Source organism: Helianthus annuus, chromosome 2 (genome assembly GCF_002127325.2).
Source record: "Helianthus annuus cultivar XRQ/B chromosome 2, HanXRQr2.0-SUNRISE, whole genome shotgun sequence".
Classification (NCBI taxonomy): Eukaryota; Viridiplantae; Streptophyta; class Magnoliopsida; order Asterales; family Asteraceae; genus Helianthus; species Helianthus annuus.
Window position 1 is genome coordinate 20850768 of NC_035434.2, and position 24439 is coordinate 20875206.

At 35.3% G+C, this 24439-nt stretch overlaps 1 long non-coding RNA gene across 1 annotated transcript; it reads left to right on the forward strand.

Annotated features, from left to right (window-relative positions):
* The first annotated feature begins 20138 nt into the window (after positions 1-20138).
* On the forward strand, positions 20139-22882 carry LOC110912218. Its single transcript, XR_002577775.2, has 6 exons — positions 20139-20537; positions 20845-20917; positions 21010-21091; positions 21304-21546; positions 21629-21741; positions 22638-22882. It is a non-coding gene; the product is annotated as an uncharacterized LOC110912218 (long non-coding RNA).
* The last annotated feature ends 1557 nt before the right edge of the window (positions 22883-24439 follow it).

Consider the following 24439-nt stretch of genomic DNA (forward strand, 5'->3'; position numbering starts at 1 on the left):
GCGCGAACCGGGTAAGATGGGGTATATAAAATATCAAACAAGTGACAAGATTTCCCTAAAATAATATCATGGTCTGATATCAGATTTGTTTTTGAAAATAAGAATCTGTTCAATACATTAACCTTATAAAGGGTATGTATATTACAGCATGTGAAATATATGATTATATAGATATATATATCTATAAGAAATTTCAAAAGCCATAACAATTGATAATTAAGGATAAAGCACAAGTATATGTGTCAATAATAAATCTAGATTCCTTTATCAAAAATCTCTTACCTATATCGATATTAAACATTATTTTGTTTAATCATCTACCTCGTAACTCGAGCAATAATAATAAATGGAAACCCATTAAGTTGGGACACCATCAAAAATATATAAGAATTACCAATACGTTACCATAAACTATTAACGCCAGTAAGAAGCAGGTAAAGTTGTGCTAATATACAAGAAAATACATGAAACTTAATTTATACGTCCACAGATGTTAAAGTTTATCACACACGACTTCCAAAGGCAAGATCTTTGAAAAATATAAATTAGGCACGATGACACCAATATTAATTCCGTCGGTAAAAGTACTACTAATCAAAAAGCGGCACTTTATCTTACAAACAATCAAAATCTCGCTGTGGTACGTTGGAATAATATTTCACAAACATCGGTGCATAGTCTAACCTGAGTCATAATTATTAGCACTACAAAAGAAGTCATATAGTTTTGCAAATTCCCTATTTCATTTCATTTCATTCGACATTCCTTGGTACTGTCACGTAACCACGGTTATCACACGAGATTTCAGATAAAGTTCTTATATTTCTTTCGTTGAAATTCTGACTTCTGCCTATAAAGAATTGACTTTCGTATTTCTACTTCCTCTAATAGTCATCATACCATGAGGATTTCTTTCATAATAGCAAATATTGATCTATTTCATTTCTTGGTAAATCCACACTTTACACATGCGCTGTTTGTTGCGCATGTGGTTCGTTTGATTTATAAAGACCACTGGAGGGCTTCATTCCAAATTATTATTTTTATCAAAAGCTCAAATATCGTATTACTATACTTGATCTTTGCATTTATAAACCATGGTTATTGCAAAACGTTGACTCTTTGATATCGAGTCAATTTCCTTTAGCATACATAGGTTTTGTTGTAACCATATCCAAAATTTCTTATTAATACATGAACTCGTTTTGTTTACACCAAGTTCAATTGTTTAAACTTGCTCGTATTACGTACTCAATTCAAAATCATAACATGCTTTCTTGACCTTCGACTTCACTGAATTATTTCTTTAATCACGATCACTTTGTAAATGACATTTTCACAAAATTGAAGATTGCGCTAATCTAAGATTTAATTATTTATTTATATTGAATCTGCTTTATTGATTTATTTTATAAAAGCAATCTTAACACAATTATGTGCTAAAATAATGATCCACCATTTCATGTCCTAAATTCCGTAGTCCTTACAACCAATCGAGCCTTTCGTGATATTTCTTACCTTTCATTTATCGAAAAACATTATATAAATTTAATTGATTATATATGGAAACTTCCAATATAATATTCCTGTATTTAAATTTTTTTTGTTAAAACCATTAAGGTAAAGAATTTATATTTTTACGTATAAAATTTTGTTTATACTCTCATTTAAGTTTATGCATTTATTATTGGTAATTAATATTAGTTTTATTATTAGTAATAATATATTAATAGTAATAGTGTTAGTATTATTTTTAGATACTAAAGTTATTATCAGGGGCATGTATTGAATAGCCTAGCCTTAGTTAGGCATGGACTGGCCACCTATGCTTAAACAAGGCAGCACTAACCAATATCCGCAATGATAATGACTAGTTAATTAAGTCATCATACCTATTTAGTAAATTTTAATTATATATAAAAATATTTTACTTTGTACTAAAAAGAGAAGACATATTTTTTTAGAGGGACGAATAAAATTATATAAATAATTATGTATCACATATTTTGTGGTAACTATGTACTATAACACTCTAGCAAGAAAATAACCCTATAAGAATAATATAGTAGTCAGCGACTACATTGGGTTAGAAGAATATTGTAATACATAAAGAATAATCACCACAACATTTGTAACTACATTTTACAACGCTGTATGGTTTCAAAATAAAAATAAGTAATCACATAGAATTGACCCAGTGTTATATAAAATATTTTACAAATACTTTTACCCCCTTTTATTCACAACTTTCATTTAAACGTTATAAATAATAGTGATTCTTTTACAAAATCATAATACTAAAATATTTTGTAAATGTAATAACTTCACTATAGTATTTTGTAATCTATATTACATAATAAATATAAGTTATTTTACATAGTATAATAAAATACTAAAAATAATATTTATTTGAAAGTGGTAACCATTTACATATAGTAAAAATGCGTAACAAATAATATGTATTACATTTGCTTTACAAAAATAATATAATAGTTGGTCATGTCAAAACAACTTGTCCTTATTATATTTCGATCTCTAGAACATAGTATGAAAAATATGGTCCCTAATAGTATACTATCACAATATTTCACAATTAAAAATAACTTGCAACTCCAAACAATGATACACTAACTCTACTGTCTCTTAGCGTATCTTTGCAATTCACTCATCTCAAAACATTGATTTTCTCATATCATACTTCAATATTTAACAAATCATTTTTCATGCTTTCACTTCATTTTGAACCTGTCGATCCCAAGTCTTCCTCAATTACCAATCAAAGTAAGCTTTCTTTTGACAAAGAATTTTTATTAATTCTAAAAATCCTTCACATTCATTTTAAAATATATTTATCATATATCTTTTGGCCTGAACCTAGTCACCTTAGAAACTATACCATTTCATCTCATTCGTTTGTCATCGAATTCTTACACTAATTCAGTTGAACCATTGAGTCCTATCTATTGTACAACTCATAGTCACAAAATTTGATATTTTGAGTTGGCATCATTTACCTTAAATATTATTCTTTTTGATCAAAAAGTAACATAACTCTAAAAGAAATATCATAAGCCAAATCTCGAGGACGGGATTTAAAACAAGGTGGGGAGGATGTAACATTCCTATTTTTATCATGTAAATTATAAATTTATTAACCACTAGTAACTAATAACTAGTTCATTTTTAATATAAATATTCAACCCAAATAGTTTTAGAACACTATTTTATAAAGTTTGTTGAAATATTATATTAATTAATTGGCCTGTATATGGGTGACCTTTCTAATAAAATAAAAGTCTATAAAAACTTATACAAGTAACTTATGGGTAGGTTGACCGTAAGAAATATGAAGTTCCTAGATGGACATATGAACCGTCTAATAATAAAAATATATGATATTTGAACCTACTCTACTTTTAATAAAACTTAGACCCAAATGTAGACAAAAATATACTCGTTCTAATAACATATTTATTATTTTCTAGAACGTTATATTTTATATGTTATAAAAGCCAAATAAGTAAAACAGCTTAATTAATTATAATATTATTATAATAATAATTAACTAGATACAATTCAAATTGAATCATGAGTATACGTATCTGTATACTAAAACATGAGAATAAAATAATAAATTTAATAAATAAGATTTGAGAACTTGTGTACATGTTATAGAAAGAAATAAAATAAATAATCAAAACTGTGAATAAGGTAATAAAATAATAAAATTAAAACTCACAAAACAGGTATATAGGTGGCAGCCGCTGAAGATGAACTCAAAATTGAAAATGGATACGTGGCTCTAGATGGAAAATGAATTAACCCTCATTCAACTAGGAGGGTGTACGTGTAAAGAGTAGATGGAATTTTGATTAACTTAGGTGTCCTTATATGACGTGCTCTCTAAGTTTGAAGGTTGAGTATAAATATCAAAGCCAGTATTGTTTTCAACTTCTAAAACTCTTCACATGTCTCGTCAAATTTTTCCCCTCTCTCTCCAAATTCTATTTTATTTTATTTCATCAATAAAAATAATAAAGCCATGCCTCGTTTTAAGTATTTTAACTCCCAATCACTGCTACCCTTTCCAATTAATCTGAGTCCCATAACGCATGTCAAGGCTCTGCCCGACTAAGTTCGTTTGGATTCTATCTCAGAACATCGGGACAAGGTTGAATTAGGGGTACTATACTTAACACAAATTACAAATATGTATTTTTTATAGCCCAAGAGTTATACCAGGAGATTTTCTAGTTGAACCCTAAAGTTACACAGTGGGTCCATTCCTTTTTCTCACCATTTTATTCTCTTTTTGTGAGCTACCCAAAACTATTATTTATTATTTCTATTTTATAAACAAACTTTTATCAAAAGTCATGCCTATTATTTTATTTACCCAATAGGGAACCATAGTTGAGACACCCAAGTAATCCTGCACAACTCCTAAAATTTTCGTAGCAATCAGAATCAGGATCAGGGCCCCTAAAACTCAAGGGGGGTATTCCCTACTTGACGGTTATCCAAATAACTCGCTGTAGAAATTAAAATTATTGTTTCCGTCGACTCAGCAAGCCTACCCCTAAACATGTCCACCCTAGGCTAGAAAATAGACCCGTTGCGCCACGCGACGGGTGCACATGTTCTTGTCGCGACACGCGAGAGGGACGATTTTCCAGCTATAAATAGTAGGCTGTGGGACTTGAATTTCTGCATTGGAACGACGTTAGAATTCAATTCGTGCGCCGAGTTATAGTCCGTTTACTACCAAACACACACCACACTCGAATCGCTGCCACGGAACAGGGTAATTACTCGATCGCTATTACGATTCAGTTCCAGGATCAATATATCCAAAGAATGTCTAAGTGCCGCCCACATTGGGTTATGCTTTGTCGTTTGTCGATAATTCGATAAATGAGTTGAAGCATTATACTTTGTCGTTTGTCGATAATTCGATAAATGAGTTGAAGTATTATACTTTGTCGTTTGTCATTTTGATAAATGAGTTGAAGTATTGCACTTTGTCATTCATTGTGAGAAATTGATCTCGTGAATTATCGTAAAAGCTGTATTGATCATTAACCCGGTTTTGTGAAATTCGTTAAGATTCAAATCTCATGACTACCATTAAGGTTTGATTTGGGTTCTACACCGATACGTATTCCATTCTGTTAAACTATGTACTTAACTACCAAAAACACTCCCAACTACACCCTTACAATCAAACAAACTATTAAATCATCAGAAGATCCAGAATAATAAAGTACATGCTTAATTATCGGAAGAAGTAGAATCAGGAAGTTTGTTAACTCAATCCTACATGCTGATATGTGAGTCATTCTCTTTTTATTAACTGTTTTACAATACTCCAAATCATTTTTCAAGGTTATAATTACAGTGATTAAGTTTATGTAATCACCAAATTACAGCCGGTATGTGGGGTGTTGTGTACAGTATTACTATTGTTTTAATCACATTAGGTGGGCGAGCCTAAAAGTAAGTGATATACGTCACTCATTGGGACAGCCAATGGTGATATGACCACAGTCACAGAGCTGGTCTGTGACAAATACCTATTCTTGAAATGTTGGTTGATAATAAACATATGTAAAAACTCTTAATACTGTAAATTATAACAAATGTGTCGTTTTCAGTAAAATGAATGAACTCACTCAGTATTTCCGGCTGACAAAATCTTTTTAAAACGCGTTTCAGGTAATTACAGTAGATTGGAGTAAGGATTGGATCCGGCACTAAAAGACTTCAAGAAGTGGCCTATTTTATTAATTAAATCAACTTAAGAAATATTGTTTTCATTAAAAGCTACCTTTGTAAAAACTTGGAATTTATTCCATCCATTTAAATAAAATCCGGTGTTTCTAAACTCTGATATTTTTCCTAACTCACGGTCCTGATGAAATTTCCGCTGCAATGTTTTTTTTAAATAATCACCGGTACCACTGGACTGCTCACGGCACCGATTCCGGCTAGATGGGGTCGGGGGACGTGACACCTATTAACTCTGTTAAGTATGTAACTCTGTTAAGTATGTAACTCTATTAAGTTTATTAACTCTGTTAGTTTATTAACTCCGTTAGTTTATTAATTCAGTTAAGTATGTTAATTCTGTTAAGCTTGCTAACTCTGTTAAGTATGTAAATGGATAATCATGTTAGAATAACCTGAAAAAGAGATTTATGTGAAGCATGAATTGCATGAATTTGATTAACTGCTTACGTAATACATGATGTTAACTGCCAAACACACTATGTCACATTAGATTTGCGTGCGAGTCATTACGAATGAAAACTGATTGTGTATACGTGCATACTATAGGACTTGACTGATTACTTGTGAGCACATAGTTTAGCATACCGAGCAAGCCAAGGTGAGTTCACACTTTCACAAGGCATGGGATTCCCAAGGGTTGGGAATGGGTAAAAGATTTAAACTAACACCGCGTGATATCCTGGTTTGGAACACGTACACACCCTCTTACTTGAAGGGTGACAACATGTGATAAGGATTTAATTGGAAACTGCGTGATCTCCTGGTTTGGAACACGTACACACCCTCTTTACTGAAGGGTGACAACCTGGATTCTAGACCAAAACTCTATCATTAAGTCCCTCATTTTTATATCGACTTAATCGCCGGGCCAATGGCGAGCGGGTCATTAGTTAGATAGCGCTATTTAGGTTTGACAAGCCTCATGCCGTGCCGCAGAGGACGGGCGTGAACTAATGGATCTGGGCACTAGTCAATGATGATAGACATTGACGTCAGGGCACCAACTTATTTTAGTCAGTGGTCGATATGGTAAACAGGTCTAGAAGTTAACATGGGGAAGCCCCCCCCCCAACTATGGATATGTTTCGGAAACAGGATAAACTGATTAACTTACAACTTACAAATGAACTCCTGGTTTTGAAATAACTTAACAATGAACACCAACTGTGAACTCGCTCAACTTTGTTGTTGACTTGTTGTACATGCCTTGCAGGTCGTTAGATACTTCTGGAGCTTGCATGGGGAGGCGTGATCGTTGTGGGATATGGAGTGTTATGTCCTATGCTTAACATTTGAACTTTAAACTATGTTTTGGTTATTTAAACATTACTATGCTTCCGCTGATTTCTTAAACATGTTTGGTTTATTTTGAAACATCAATTATATTGTGTTAGATTTTGTTTACTTAATTGCATGGTTCAATATGATTGGTGGCTTGATCCTGGTCAGGCACGCCTCCAAGCGGATACTCCGCGTGGATTTTGGGGGTGTGACAAACAACCTAAGCATAACAAATAGCATGTTTGGCGGATTGAGTGATTGAATATATTTGATTATGTGTATTGTGAATTTTGATAGTTGAAACATGTTACACCCAAAAGTGCATTAAAGCGTAAAAAGGGTCGAGTATACTCACGGTTTGCGAAGAAATTTCCATTTAGTGAGTTTGACGAGTCTTGAGTTGTTGGAACACCAAAGTTACCAATTTTCGTTCTTGAATTTTTTGCCGAAAGTTGAAAATCTTGGAGATTTGAGAGCGTTTGGAAGTAATTAGGAGGTGGTGCAAGTGTTTGGAAGGTGTTTGAGTTGGTATTTATAAGAGGGTTAAGTGGTTGGGGTTTAAATGAATGTGGTTGGGTGTTAGGAGGGGTATTAAATGAGTTGGTTTGAGGTTAGAATGTGGGTTTGGGGTATTATATGAGTTGATTGGAGGTTAGGACATTAAAGAAAGTGGTTGGGGAGATGAAAATTTTCATTTTTAGTCCTTGCACTTGTATTGTTTGTAATTTTATGTTATAAAGGTGTATGCAGGTATATTATAAGTATGATACATGTATGAATGTGATACCGAGAAAATATAATATCGACGTATGTCTCGGTTTTAAATTTAAATGTGTATTTCACGACTGATTACATATTATGCATGTATGATTAAACAAGGTTGATATAAAAATACAATTTCCATTATGGTCAAAGTCTCGAGATTACAAGGATTGAAATGAAGTAAGAATACAAGTTTCTAAAAATAAAAATGTGAATACAACTTTCTAAATATGGAAAGTACAGAAAATGCGGAGCGTTACAATTTAAGTCCAGGAATCAAAGTATGCTCGAATATCTCAAACAATGTCTTTGATACAAATTGTAAGGCCCCAGATTCGAGGAACCCCACAAATAGTTTCATATGTCATGCAATAGCATTAGAAAACATCAAATATCCAAAAACGTCAATCTTTAATTAAACATAGCAGAGTTCATAAGTTAATCAATTATGATCTATTGGATACTGGACTTCAAGGTAAGATAGCCTTCAATCCATCTACAAAGGCGATCTCCTATCAATCATCACTACCTTCATAACCTGACATGCATCCTAAAATAGTCAGCTTCATTGAATGAGTTTTAGTTTATAATAAAAAAAATCAAGTTATCATTCTGAGTAAAACATTAGCATCTAGCCTTAAGCTATACTATAACATCAGTCATGCATGTCAACATCAGTCATCAATATGAACATCAATTTGTGAAGCAACTATCACTAATCAAATACTTTTTAACGTAGCCAGTAAGCAAGCTTATACCGACACAAGGTTTCGTTTCGAGCTACGTCATTGCGCTAATAAGATCCATAAATACTTTAATTTACCGGTAGCATATGATGGGCATCAATAATTGTACCTATAAATGCTACCTATCAACAATTTAGCGTCAATCTGTTTACATCAATTTACGTAACCTTAATCACGTAACATCAATTATATGGACATTAATAACATGCACATATACCATGCACATAAAACAATTACAAACCTAAATAGCTGCATGTATATAAGCCTAAAATGGTTAAGAAAAACAAACAAATAATATTCAGAAGTCACTTGTATATAAACTATATACATTGAATGATTTGACCGTTAAATTGTTAGGCAATCTGGCCGAGAAGTCATAAGTAAACTAGGTTACTTTTTGCATACATAACCCTTAATTATTCTCGCAAGAACATGGTTTTCCTCCTATATAGTCTATGTGAAAACAAGGACTGTTCTTATAAGTACTCCATGCGAAACATAGTTTTTGCTCAAAAACATGGTTTTCCCATTATAGCTAGAATTTATCGCTTCCTTCCAAGCCACCAATAATCCTTCTGCATATCATGATACATTTAGTGGCACCGGGTTGGATATAGTACCATTTTTGTGTGCTTATTCCAAAACTCTTTCATGAGGGATCCACATTCGTTTAAACTTGGATTTAAGACCGTAGGTGTTTTTGTCATCTTTGTCTCTTTTCATACCAATATTTCCTTTTTGATCTTATGTTATAAGTATTTCCAAATGAGTATAACTGATTTGCTTCATAGCGTTTGTAGTCGCAATCAATTGTTGAGCTTTCACTCGAATTAGTTTGTGTCTTTCTTTAAGGCTTAGGGTGTCATGTACAACACTAGCCTTTCCTAAATGATAGAAGATCTCCCAATCCTAGTCCTTTATCAGTCTGAGCTATCATCTCAGCCTAATGTTTAAGTTTTTATGTTCGAAGAAATACTTTAGACTCTTGTGATCCGTGTATATAGTACATTCAGCCCATACAAGTATTGCCTGCATATCTTTAGTGCAAACACTACACATGCAAGCTCCAAATCATAGGTGAGATACTTAGTTTTGTAAGAGTTCCGTTAACGTGTAGTGTAAGCCAATATTTTACCCCATTGCATCAGCACACACCCTAGCCCTTGATAGTATGCGTTAGAATACACAAATAGACCACATTTTCGCCCGACACAGTCAACACCGGATCTTGTGTTAACCGTTTTCCCATTACATTTCAAAACCCCGTTCAAAACATATTTCTTTTTTTTTTTTGCCAGTTTGGGTAGTGGTGTTGTTATCCTTGAGAAATCTTAAATGAAAAGAAACTTTAGATTCATCACTTCTAAACTTTATATAATGTTATATATATGAATATTGATCTAAAATCTAGGACCAATTAAAACATAATTAACTAGATGTTAGAAGTGAGTGGAAAGACTAAAATTGTAAGTAAATTTGGTATATTTTAGGGCCAAAATGGTAAATAAAAGATTAAAAATAAACCCATTATGGTGTAAGTGGAGAGTTCAAATGAGAAGAAATTTTTTGTAAGAAGAAAAAAGAAGAAATTTCAACCAATAAGAATGCTTTATTTTTCTTCATTTAATAGAAGTATTTAATATTACTATAAGGGTACATTGGTAAATCTACATAGGTCATTAATTTGTAGTCTTCCTCTTTAATAGCTAGCTACATTAAATAATTTGTAACTTATCTTCAAAATATATATTTTTTCAAATAAAATAAAATAAATAATTTAAAGTGTAGGATAAATTACGAGTTGTGTAGGATAAATTACGAGTTGTGTATGATAAATTTCAACGTGTAGGATAAATTTCGAAATATGTAGGATAACTTTTGATGTGTGTAGGCCAAAAAAAGTTAGCGTGGAGGATAATAGTTTTTATGACTAATTAATTAGTAAAAAATGATAATAAATGAGACAAGTGAAAAAACTATTTAATGTTTTACAAAATTACCCTTTGTTCTTTTTCTTCTCAATTAAAATTTCTTCTCAAATGAACCTTCCCCTATGGTGTAATACTTACAAAACCCATATACTTGCGAAAGCCCATGAGGGGTACTATCTATGGTAATTGGCAAGCAACCCTAAAAAGGAAACGGACCAAGAATAAACTTCATACTCATTTCCACAATTTACATTTTGAGGCTAATGGGAAAAAGTTAGGGAGATGATGTGCATAAAATACAACATATAAATTATATCAAATACGACGTAAAATCAACCCTTTTTCAGTACTAATGTTGGAAAAAGCTTGTCTTTCTGTTCCTTTTTAATTTACAGGGTCAAAAGAGCTTAAATGTGCAAAAAGAGCAAATTGACAACAAAAACCAACACAAATACAAAGAAGTAGGAATTGACGCAACTCGTCAAATACCCAATCCACATCCAAACCACAAGAATAGCAAGAACAGAAGACCTGACACGGGGCCGTGTCCACCAGACACGGGCCGTGTCCGAGACTGGATGCCGTGTAGAAGAAAAGGCAACAGCAAAGGATAAAACAGACAGCCAACCGGGGCCGTGCTAAGCCAACAAGGGGCGTGGTCAACTCTAAGATTTTTAGAATCTGCGATAGTACAACAAGTACATTGGCCACGGGTCGTGTCGTTGACACACGGGGACGTGTGAGTACAAGACCTGACACAACAGTTAATGAGAAAGAGGGAGATGACCATGGGGCCATGCTAGGTGGGCACGGGCCGTGGTGAAGCCCCTGATTTCAGCTATAAATAGATGTGCTTGATTCCATTCCAAACCATCCCTTGGCAAACCACTTCTCTCTCACTTGCCACCACTCCACCACCACTGCAACACCATCATCCACCACCATCATCCATCTTCCATCATTTAGAGTGTGTGTAGTACTCTCGGGATCCAAGATCGATAGTAAGAGTCTTTGTCAAACAAAGGCCATGCTTGGCTAAACTCTTACATCCCTTGGTGAAGACAAATCTTTTATGTATTTTTTTATGATTTCCAATCTTAGGCAATTTTTTAATTGGGTATGTATTAGTGATTTTAATAACTAGTTTTTTTTATATTGAAGGCAAATTTATCTAATCATTATTCATATGTCATTGATTCACATATGCGTGTCTTTACGGTCTATATAAAGCGCGTTAATTGCCTGGAAGTGGGTTAGAAAGGTGGTTGGGTAAATGTTATGTCTCGTTCAGTGTATAGATCCTGCGAGATCCTGGTTCAAGCTTAGTAACACTTCGCGAGTTGGAGCGGGCATTACCAACCACGGGAGAAGTGTTAAACACTTGAATCCCTTATCTATAAACTACTATTAAAACTTTAAACCAAGCCTGTGAGAACTGTATCCCTACTGACTCAGACGAAAGGGATGAGGGTGATCGCTGCCTGGAAGCAGGCCCACCACTTTTCGCATTAATAACTTACTTAATTATCTTTCAATAATCCGACCTAGTGGGACTATATCCCTTCTGACTCAGACCACTAGATTGAGGGTAATGTCGCCTTCACAAGAGGGGCCTACTACTATAACTAAGATAATCTCTAAAAATGCCTGATGCTTGTCGAGTGTGATATATTTTTAGTTATATTTTAAGCCCTTTTTAACACTTTAGTCAAGTTTTAAATTTATAAAACATGATATTCTACTAACAGTAAACATACATATGGGCAAGTGCACCCATCGTGAGCGTAGTATAGCGTTGGTAAGATACGAGGTCTCCAAAGGACACAAGAGCTTTTAATACCGGTTTATCCTCAAAACCAAAAGTTTAGAAAAAGTTTTAAACATAAAAATAAAAACTAAAAATAATGAAAATAAAAATAAAATAAAAACAAATAGACAAGATAAATCACTTGGACCCGACTCGCCTTTAGTGTAACCTTTGATGATTTCCGCACTTTTGCACTTTTTAAGAGATTGTCTTAGTTATAGTAGTAGGCCCTCTTTTGAAGGTGACATTACCCTCAACCAGTAGTTTGAGTCAGCAAGGATACAATCCTAAAGGGTCGGAATATTGAAAGATAATTAATTAAGTTATTAATGCGTAATGTGGTAGGGCCCCTCTTTTGAAGGTGACGTTACCCTCGGCTACGTGGTTTGAGTCAGCAGGGATACAATCCCAAGTAGCAGGGTTAATGTATTAATAGTAGCTTACATATGAGGGGATCAAGCCATTCGCACCCCCGCCATCCAATACCAGTGGGTATTGAAGGAGGTCCTAGTAAGCTTGACCCAGGTCCTTGCAGGATCTATACACTGAACAAGGCAAGAACCTTACCAAACCATTCCCTTAACCCCCGACCAGGTAGCCAACATATCTCTATATAGACCGTAGAGATATGAATGGTGTAAATCTTTTATTTTATATAGACAGTAAAATAACGCCAAGACACCACGGACAAATGATGAGGAAGTTTCACCTTCAACATAAGAAACTAGTTATTAAAGTCATTAATACAAAACCAAATAAAATGTGCGTAAAGATTAAAAATCCAAAGTATTACACTAAATGCTTGTCTTCACCAAGTGATGTAAGAGACTTAGGCAAACATGGCCTTTGATTGTCAAGAACTCTTACTATTAATCTTGGATCCCGAGACTACTACACAAACTCTAAGATGGATGATGGATGATGGTGGTGGATGTGGTTTGTAGTGGTGGTGGAGTTTGGGTGAAGTGGGAGAGAGGTGGTTTGCCAAGGGATGCCTTTGAAGTGAACCAAGCACCTCTATTTAGAGCTTGCGCAGAAGCCCGGACACGGCCCCATGTCCATCCTTATTCTCTTTCTTCATTAATTGCAATTTGTCTGCATTACCTCCACACGCCCCCGTGTCCGCTGGGCACGGCCCTGTGTGTAGAAGCGCATCTGTACTATCAAGATTTGCTTGGATTCTGTTAATCTTAGCGTTGACCACGACCTGTGTTGAGCTGGGCACGCCCCCGTGTCGGGAATTGAAGCTTCTATAGCTTTGTCCTTTCTACAGACACCTGGCCACGCCCCATGTGTCCGCTGGGCACGGGGCCTTGGTCAGCCTTCAGTTTTCTTGTTTTTGCTTTGGAAGATGCTGTCGAGGGGTCTGGCATGCCACGTTTGTTCCTTTTCTTGTATTTATGCTAGATTTTGCTGCATATTTGTTCCTTTTGTTCATTTACGCTCATTTAATCCTGAAAAGACAAAAGGAAGACAAAAGCACACTTTTTCCAACATTAGTACTAAAAAAGGGTTAGTTTTATGCCTCAATTGATGTATTTTATATGTTGCATTTTACACACATCAAATACCCTCACACTTGAATCTTTGCTTGTCCTCAAGCAAAACTCTTTATAATGTGGCTTACACGCCCAAATGGAATGGGTAGAAGAGAAGTTTTGGACTTCTCTTGAGTGTCGGGAATCCAAGATTTTTATTAGGTTTTATTATTATGTTATTTACAATCCTATTCGTTATGATTTATTTAGAACGTTTCATAAGAGAAATTACTTATTTGGGTATAACATGCCTCTTTAAAATTCCATTTATATACAAGTTCACATAGCTCACGGGAGATCACTCAACACTCGGCCGAAGATGTATTTTTGTTAAACACTCGAGACCGGCATGGAACTTACTTCTACCATATGCTTGCCAAGCAATCAATCCTCCTCCTTTTTAACTATACATCTTTGTAAATATCAAGAGGACTTGGGGAAGGATTAGGCTTGGGTTAAAGGTAGGTGGTTTTGGGTTAGTGGTTAGTAAAAAGGGCTAAAAGCGTAAAAAGCGTTGGTCGTCGTAAATTTTTTTTTTGTTTTTGTGACTTTTATTCAAACAAAGCATTTTCAAACAATGTTTCTTTGAAGACCGAGCTTTTTACTAAAAAAAAAATAAAAAGGGTTTTGGTAGGTAAAGGGTGTTTGTTTTTTGGGTTTAGAAAAGAAAAGGTTTAGGCTCAAAGGGGTTAACTAGGGGGGTTTTGGGTAGGTGATAAACAAAATGAAAAATAATGGTGTTGAAAAGAAAAAGGGTTAGTCCTAGTGCATCCATCATTTACTTACTTGGGTTTAAGTTGGTAAGGACCGGGAATGTATCATCATGGCAAGTTCTAGAGTCATAAGAAACCAAGCGGCTATTCACACAAGAAACGGAAAATGAGCATTTAATTTAGAGATGTATACTTTAATGCTCAATAAAGGCTCAAAACTCACTTTTTGTGGGAAAGGGTTTTTAATGTGATCAAGTATATATAATCAAATTTTAACTAGATTTGTCATGCCGTTCATAATTTTCTAATGTTGGTTCTTTTTATCATGATGCTATCGGTTGTAAATTTGTAAAAATATAACCTTTTTAGAACTTGTTATTCCCAAATTAAACCAAGACAATTTGGGGTGATTAGCGGTTCCAATAGAGTTTTGTGTAAGGCTTGTTATTAGGACTTGCAAAATTCAAGGTTTTAGCATCCCCCCACACTTAAATTACACATTGTCCTCAATGTATCCCAAAAATAAGTTTTTAGGTTGATTGAATGCGTAAAAAGGTGTTAAAAACAAGGTTTTGGTGTTACTGGGCATCTGGACACAGCCCCGTGCTGGATGAGCACGGCCCCGTGGTCAGACTGCCAGTAACGAAAACTTACAGAAGGTGGACACGAGGGTGTGCCTGGTGAACACGACCCCTTGTTAGGCAGAAATTAAACAAACAACAGGTATTGGGCGGTGGACACGGGGGCGTGCCGGATGGGCATGGCCCCGTGTTGACAATCTGCAATCTCCGAAAACAGGTTTCGGCTTTTGGTTCTAGTTTCTAGGCTTATGTAGCACTAATACTTAGTGCTCCCAAGCCTCCTAGGTACCTGTTTTACTTAAAAATACCACACCACACAAAATAACAAACATCCTACCTTACCATAGTTTCAACATCCACAACACAAACTAAAAAAAATGTAGGAAAGTAAAAGAGTTACAGAAAGTAAATTTTTCAACAAGTGGCACGCAGGTCATGAAATTGTTTGCAAGAGAAAAGGGGGTTAACCTGTTATGCCCTTCAACCATGTTACATCACCTCCAACGCCTCCATCTCAATCCATGTTGTCGTCCTCGTCATCTCCTCCTTGGCCTGCCATGTACTCCCGGATATTGCTGATGTCATCCTACATATCGGAGATGTTCCTTTCTATAACTCCGACCCGGGTGTACGTGTTGCTTGCCATATTGTAGGTGTTACGGGTGCACATGAGGTTTTCCTGCAAAAGATCATGTAAACTTTGGATATTAGGAAAACCACCTCCTTAAGAGGAGGATTGGCCCGGATCACCATGATGCTGATACTGGTACTGGGGAGGAAGACGGATTTGTGGAGCGTGAAGGACGAGAGCTTCTTGAGGGTTCCACGCATGCCCCTGAACCGTATAAAATCTGACTGTCCCGTCATCTGCTTCGTTGATTAAATTCATGGAGCGACATATGACAAGGTCCACTTTTCCCGACCATGGGCCCTTCTGGAAGGACCTTGGCATCCATTGCACAAAATGCTTCAAGAGACGGTAGATCCACCCTCCAAAAAGGATAGGGGTCGGGGGAGTGGCAAGTTGGTTCAAGTGCATGTTGCGAAGTAGCAGGTGTAGAACATCGAGGTTTATAAGGTTGTGAATGCAGTGGAGGACTATCAGATCACGGAAACCTACAACACCACCACTGTCATGTCTCTGGTAGAGGGAGTAGCTGAGGACCCTATGGATGTAGCGGTAGAGAGGGTCCCACAACTGTGTGCTCTTGGTCTGGCTCGGGTTATAGTGTCCTTCCCCAATCTGATCCCATGCTGCTTGGCGTTAGTCTTGTAGGAGTTCGCGGAGACCACCAGTGTTCTCCTCCTCTCCAGCATCCTCTTCAGCATACAACCTGATTATTGCCCCAAATTGTGCAATTGAAATTGAGTACATAACCCCTGCACAACGGAATTCCACCCCCTCATTGTCAAACGGCTCCGCTTTTGCCTTGAAGGCAAACGTGCTATAAAATTCCATGTTATACTCGTGCACGGAGTGGAGCCGAGTGTAAAGAGCTGCTCTTAGTGGACCAGTAACAAGGTTGTTGAAGCGGTCGATTTAGCTTACTGCTTCTAGAGTATCCAAGCAAACTTGTCGGGGGTTTTCTTCGGGCCTTGTTTTGAGAACCTCAAACCGTGCTTGAGCAGCCTACTCATTCGGGTTGAACCTAGTAAACTTCTTGGCCATCTGAAAGAAAACACCAAACAATTAGCACGAAACAGTAAAATTTTCGACGAAAACTGAAAACAGTCAGCTTAACACGACCCCGTGTTCAGTGGACACGCCCCATGTTCGCCAGAAATCAGCTGGACACGCCCCCATGCTCGATGAGCACGGCCCCGTGCTCAAGCGTCTGTTTCCCAAAAACTTCATTTTTCATTGATTAGCTCGTCCCTAGTTGCCTCCAAAGCTGGATCCTCTAAGCGGGAAAGATGATCTGCAGCGGTGTTTTCTGCTCCTCTTTTGTCTTTTATTTCAATGTCGAATTCTTGGAGGAGTAGAATCCATCTAATTAAAAGTGGTTTAGCATCCTGTTTCTTAAAGAGATATTGAATGGCTGCATGGTCTGTATAAACTATCGTTTTAGAAAGAACAAGATAAGAACGAAATTTATCAAAAGCAAATACCACAGCTAGTAATTCTTTTTCTGTTGTTGTGTAATTTTCTTGTGCATCGTTAAGTGTTTTACTTGCGTAATAAATTGGGTGAAAATGCTTATCTTTTCGTTGTCCCAAGACAGCTCCAACTGCAAAGTCACTTGCATCACACATGATTTCGAAGGGTAATTTGCAATCAGGCGCTATCATGATAGGTGCATTGACTAGCATTTCTTTTAGTGTTAGAAATGCTTGGTTGCAATCCTTGTCAAAGATGAAAGGGGCATCTTTTTCAAGTAATTTTGTTAGAGGTCTTGAGATTTTCGAAAAGTCTTTGATAAATCGTCTATAAAATCCGGCATACCCAAGGAAACTTCTAATAGCTCTAACGGAGGATGGGGGTGGTAATCGAGAAATAGTGTCTATTTTTGCTCGATCAACGTCCATCCCTTCGCTTGAGATTTTGTGACCGAGTACTATTCCCTCTGTTACCATGAAATGGCATTTTTCCAGTTAAGGGCGAGGTTAGTTTCCTCACATCGGGATAGCATTCGTTCAAGGTTTTCGAGGCGTTGGTCGTATGAATCTCCAAATATAGAAAAGTCGTCCATGAAGACTTCCATTGTCTTTTCTATCATGTCATGGAAGTGATGCGTGTTAGTGTATATATGTTTTAGGTATATATTTTAAGCCCTTTTTTACACTTTTTAGCCAAGTTTTAAATTTATAAAACACGATATTTACTAACACTAAACACACATATGGGCAAGTGCACCCATCGTGGACGTAGTATAGTGTTGGTAAGATACCGAGGTCGTCCAAGGGCACAAGAGCTTTTAGTACCGGTTTATCCTCAACATCTAATGTCACGATCCCCGACCCACCCTGGACGGAATCGGGAGCCGCAAACAGCCAAGCGGTACTGGTTATTATTTTAAAAAATATTGCAGCGGAAATTTCATCAGGACCGTGAGTTAGGAAAAATATCAGAGTTTAGAAACACCGGATTTTATTTATTAAATAGATGGGATAAACCCATGTTTTATAAAGGTAGCTTTTAATATGGGATAAACCCGAATACATAAAATGATAATTCTTAATTTTAATTTAATGAGCCACTTCTGTAAGTCTTGTTGGTGCTGTATCCATCTCTTATTCTGATCTACTGTAATTACCTGAAATGCATTTTAAAAAGGTTTTGTCAGCAGGAAATACTGAGTGAATCATTCATTTTGATAAAATGACACATTGTTATAATATACAGTATTAAGAGCGATTACAATGTTTATATATCAACCAATTACCCAACAGTATTTGTCACTCGACTCGTTTCTGTGACTATGGTCATATCACCCATTGGCTAACCCGTTGTCCAATGGTGACGATTATCAAGTAATGTATACAAAACCCCACATATTGGCTGTAATTGAAGACTACAAAGACTTAATCCCTGTAATTATAACTTTGGAAACAAATATGATTTTTTTTGAAAGCAAGTTTGGTAAAAAGAGAATGACTCACATTATAAGCATGCAGTATTGATTTAACAAGCTTCCTGATTCAAATTCTTCTGAGAATTAGCATCTACTTTGATTGTAAGTGTATGGGGGTAGAGTTTAGCCTATTGATAAGCATGATAACCTAATTTAAACAATAATGCACACGAAACTAGGTAAATAACTAAAACAGCATTTACGATAAGCTCACGAGATTAAAACCTTCACGACGAATGACAAAGTGCGATACTTAAACATCCAGCGGATTCGCAACGAATGACAGAGTATATCCCGAGTTCGGGCGACACTCAAACATCCTGTCGGAATCACGATGAATGACAAAGTATAACCCGGGTTTGAGCAGCACTTAAACATCCATCAGATAGTTTCAATCGATCGGATATTGAATCGTAGCAGCGATCAAGTTAATACCCGGTATCGTAGCAGAATTCGAGCTAGTGTGTGTTTGGTAGTAATCAGGTGATATCTCGAAGTGTAAGACGAATTTTAACGTCAAACGAATGCCAGAAATCAAGTCCCACACCCTTCTATTTATATTTGAAAAATGGCGCGGTCGCGCCACGCGACGGGGACCCTTTTAGCATAGGGTAGCCACGTGTCTTTGAAGCCTTGGTGAGTCGACAGATCGATTAAATTCGAATTACACATAAAACTGTGATGATAATATCGAATGGGAAATGCCCCCCCCCCTGAGTTTTAGGGGCCCTGGTCCTGATTCTGATTGTTCTGAAAATTTTAGGAGTTGTGCAGGGTTACTTGGGGGTCTCAAATAGGGTTTATAAAATAAAATAATAAATAATAGTTTTGGGTGAATCACAAAAAGGGAACAAAACGGTGAGAAAAGAGAATGGACTCAATTTGTAACTTTAGGGTTTAACTAGAAAACCTCCTGGTATAACTCTTGGGTATAACTTCTGAGCTATTTAAAAATATATAATGCACTTGTAGTAAGTATAGTACCCCTAATTCAACCTTATTCCGATGTCCCGAGACAGAATCCCAACGAACTTAGTCAGGCAGAGCCCTGACATAAGTTATGGGTTCCGGATCAATAGGAAAGGGTAGCGGTGATCGGGAGTTACAATACTTAAAACGGGATAGGGTATTATTATTACTATTATTATAAATAATAGAATATTAGAGACAGGGAAAATTGGCAAGATGGAAGTACAAAGAAAGAAAAGATAGGCAGATTAATATGATCACTCTAATAGTCTATATATACTTGTTGCATATGACAACTTGCCAAAATTCTAGGACACGTAATTAAGATTGAAATGGGACACGAATTTGGAGATGAGACACGAATTTGGAAATGGGACACGTAAGGCTCCTTTCCATTTATATATACTCTAACTTACAATATATTTGTGCATTATGGTTGGTACTGTAATGCTTAGTGGATTGTACCACGTATAGACAATTTTGTACCATGCTTTGGATTGGATGTCAATCTGAATGGTTTTACAAAACCATTTACATAAATTCTGTAAAACTCAAAACCACTTTTGCTCCTCATTATCCCACACGATTACACTAGAGGGAGAGAGAGTGGACGAGATGAGTGAATCGGCACACTAGGGTTTCGGCGGGTGGCAGTCATCCGGTCATCTCTGTTGACGTCGTACTCCGACAACTCAACCAGAAACGGTGATGAGTATAGAGATTCCGACAGTGGTTCACATAAGATGGAATCGTTTACAACCGCAATTGGCTCCTAGAAACAGTTTGCTTATGATTCTCACAAAAATTTCTACGGGACTCTCCCAAAGTTCAAACTCATCTCAAACAGGTGCATCTATATTGCCATGTTTATGATTTTTGCATTTTTCTTCGGGGAAATATAAATTGTTTATGTGCTTTTGGTTGTGTAATTGATGTTTTTCTTTAGTATATATACTCTCAAATTGATTGATACGTATACAGTGTTTTGGTGCTAGGGTTACTGATTATTATGAATTTGTTGGTGTTTGATATGTAAGTTTATGATATGATATTTTTGTTAAGTTGTAATTGATATTGTGGAGGAATCTGTTAGCAATTATTATCTAGAGCTCTACATAAGAATGTGAATTGACTTTCCATAAAATAATCTGCAGTATTATGAGATCTCAGCCAAGAGCAATTCAACTTTGAGAAGCCCTTTCTTTATCTCGCCACGAAACTTGCTGGGTAACTAAAATTTACTAACCGTTAGAAGTTTTTGATGTTATTTTAAAAGATGAAAGGCGATATATGTTTTGATTTTATATACGTCATTTCAGGGACCTCAACTTGCATTTTGTGGAGTCTCATATGCTAGCTAGCTCTTCTAATGGTGCGACTAGACATGTTCGTTGAATAACAGTAAGCTATTAATTGTGTTTGATTCCAACAATTTTAATGCTTCTATTTGGTAATGAGAGATAGATGCTATGATTTTGATGATCACTTTCTTCACTCCCAAGAATACCCAAAAATCTTTTTGTAAAGCAAACAACAACCGGGCCAGGTCATTGTGTTTTACACATTTCTCTCATTCTATTTGTTTTCTGATTTCAAACATGTATATTTTGTAGACGAAAGGCTTAATGACATCGTTGGAAGTGCATACTAGGTGGCGCCAGAAGTTCTACATAGAATATCTATTCTTTTATGTGGAAGTAGGCCCTTTTGCGCCTGAACTAAATCCGGTTTTCCCGGTTGTTTTTAAACGCTTGATGAAGTATCTTGGCCTACATTATCCTCTGAGGCCAAAGATTTCTTAAACGTTTATTATTAAACAAGAATCCTATAAAGAATGACGGCTGCTGAAGCATTGAGTATGTCTTTCCATTTGTTGTATAGTGCTAATGCTAATTTAGTTTGGATTACTTTGAACTAAATAGAATGAAATATTTGTAGGTCATCCAAGGATTAGAAATACAAATGATGTGAAAGTGCCACTCGATGTCTCAGTATTGAGACACATGAACAATTATATGCGTTCTTCTGCTCTTCATAAAGCTACTATACGGGTATGTTTTTTTAATGTTATTTTGTTTCGTTACTTTTTTGTTTAAGGGCATGTTTGGCTAAGCTTATTAGAGTTAAAAAGGACTTTTGGGAAAAGGACTTTTTGAAAATGAGTTTTTAAAAAAAGTGTTTGGATTAGCTTATGGTGTGGGAAAAGCCAATAAGTCAATAAGTTGTTTTTTTTAAAAGTGTTTGGCTTAGCTTATTGATGTAAAATGACTAAAATAAGGGGTATATTGGTAATTTGTTGTTTGAAAAGCTATAAGCTGATCAAGAAGTCGCAATCTCTTAACTTTTCAAAAACTCCTTTTCCTTCATATCAAAAAGTCGTTTTAAAAAGCACTTTTCCATTTGCCAAACACTATAAACTTCTTATTGGCTTTTTGATAAGTCAATAAGCAAATAAGTTGGTTTGAAAAGCTTAGCCAAACATGCACTAAGATTATGAAGGGACAAAAACTATACGTGACAAGATGGATAGGATGGGTAACTGGTCATTGGTCAAGCTTGGTTCGGGCTGAGATTTGCCTTAGGTTAATAGGATTTTTTTAAAGACTAGATGATAGGAGCAGGTTTAAGGCATGACCCAAAGGGCATCACATATTTTGCTTCTTGATACCTAGAAGAATGATAGTCCCATCTGAACAAAGAACACCACAAAACATAAAAACTTAAGAACTATAACCAGACTATAACCATATAGGCCTCTGCCACGTCTAAGTTATGGGTGTCAATACATGTTCAAAACATTTAGGCAAATATTAATGTTACGCAAAAAAGATGTGATGATAAGTTTAGGCTTTACGAGAGTTTGATATTTATCACAATGCTTCACTTAATTAATACTTTCATATCTCAACACACAAAATACACTAACCAGTCTTTTTTAACATTACAGATTCAACAAACAAAAAACCAACGTTAGGAATGATAGGAATGGGAAACACCGTTTGTGCAGTTGCCAGCTGGGAAAGAACCATAACTGGAAGCCGTTGTTCAATAAGCCACATTGCATAGGAAAATGCCTTTTATGCAACTTATGTTAGCTAACATGCTCCATGTTAGGCACGTAACATGTGAATTAAACATAGATACTAACTTTTTTTTTGCATCTGCTTATGTAACTAACCTTTTTTTTTTTTGCACCAGCTGAAGGGAGATATAAATCCAGCCCCTGCCGCATCGCGGCGGGTTACACTTCTAGTTTCTACTAACATGCAGACACATTGCATGTAGAATTTTGAAAAACTTTATTTCCATTTAGTTAAGGTTTTTATTGTTATTTTCTTATTATCTCGACACACAAGTTTTCACAAATTCTAAAATTTCAAATTATTATTTTATTATTATATATATTATAATTAAGAGTGAATTTCAAGTTTTGTTCTTTATCTTTAGGCCACTTTGCAAGTTTTGTCCTTTATGTTTAAATTTGACGAGTTTTGTCCTTTATGTTTAAAAACTCAAGCACATTTTGTCCTTTATGCTTGATTTTTAAGGACAAAACGTGCTTGATTTTTTAAACATAAAGGACAAAACGTGTTTGATTTTTAAACATAAAGGGTAAAACGTGCTTGATTTTTAAACATAAAGGACAAAACTCGTCAAATTTAAACATAAAGGACAAAACTTGCAAAGTGGCCTAAGGATAAAGGACAAAACTTGAAATTCACTCTATAATTAATTTAACTGTTTCGCTTATTTGGTGCGTATAACTTCTAAATTATGATGTTTTACAAAATAATAAATATGTCTTTAGAACGAGAATATTTTTGTCTACAATTGGAACCAAGTTTCATTAAAAATAGTGTAGGTTCAAATACAAAGTATTTTAATAATAATAATTTAATTATTATACGGTCACTAGGCTCGTCTAGGTACTTTATATTTTTAAAAGTCAACTTACCCGTAAGCTACCTATCTAATAATATAAGTTTTTATATACTTTTACTTTATTTGGAAAGGTCACCTATATACAGGCCAATTATAATATTTCAACCAACTATATAAAATAGTGTTTAAAACTATTTGGGTTGAATATTTATATTAAAAATAAACTAGTTACTAGTTACTAGTGGTTAATAAATTTAACCAAACCTATAATTCTTATATAAAAATAGGAATGTTACATCCTCCCCACCTTGTTTTAAATCTCGTCCTCGAGATTTGGGTTACGAAATTTCTTTTAGACTTATGTCACGTCTTAATCAATAAAATAATATTAAGGTAGATGGTATAGAAGAAAAATGTCACATTTTATGAATATGAGTTGTACAATAAGTAGGATTCAATGGTTCAACTGAATTAGTGCAAGAAATCGATGACAAACGAATGAGATGAAATGATATAATTTCCAAGGTGACTAGGTTCAAGCCAAAAGATATATGATCAATAGATATTTAAAATGAATATGAAGGACTTTTAGAATCAATAAAATTCTTTGTCAAAAGTAAGTTTACTTTGATTGGCAACTGAGGAAGACTTAGAATTGACAGTTCAAAATGAAATAAAAGCATGAAAATGATTTGTCAAATATTGAATTATGATATGAGAAAATCAATGTGCTGAGATGAGTGAATTGTAAGGATACACGAAAAAATAATAGAGTTAGTGTATTATTGTCTTAATACATAATTGCACTAAGACGATTTTAATCAAAATGTTCGATTAAAGATAGGTGATATTTTGATTTATTAAATA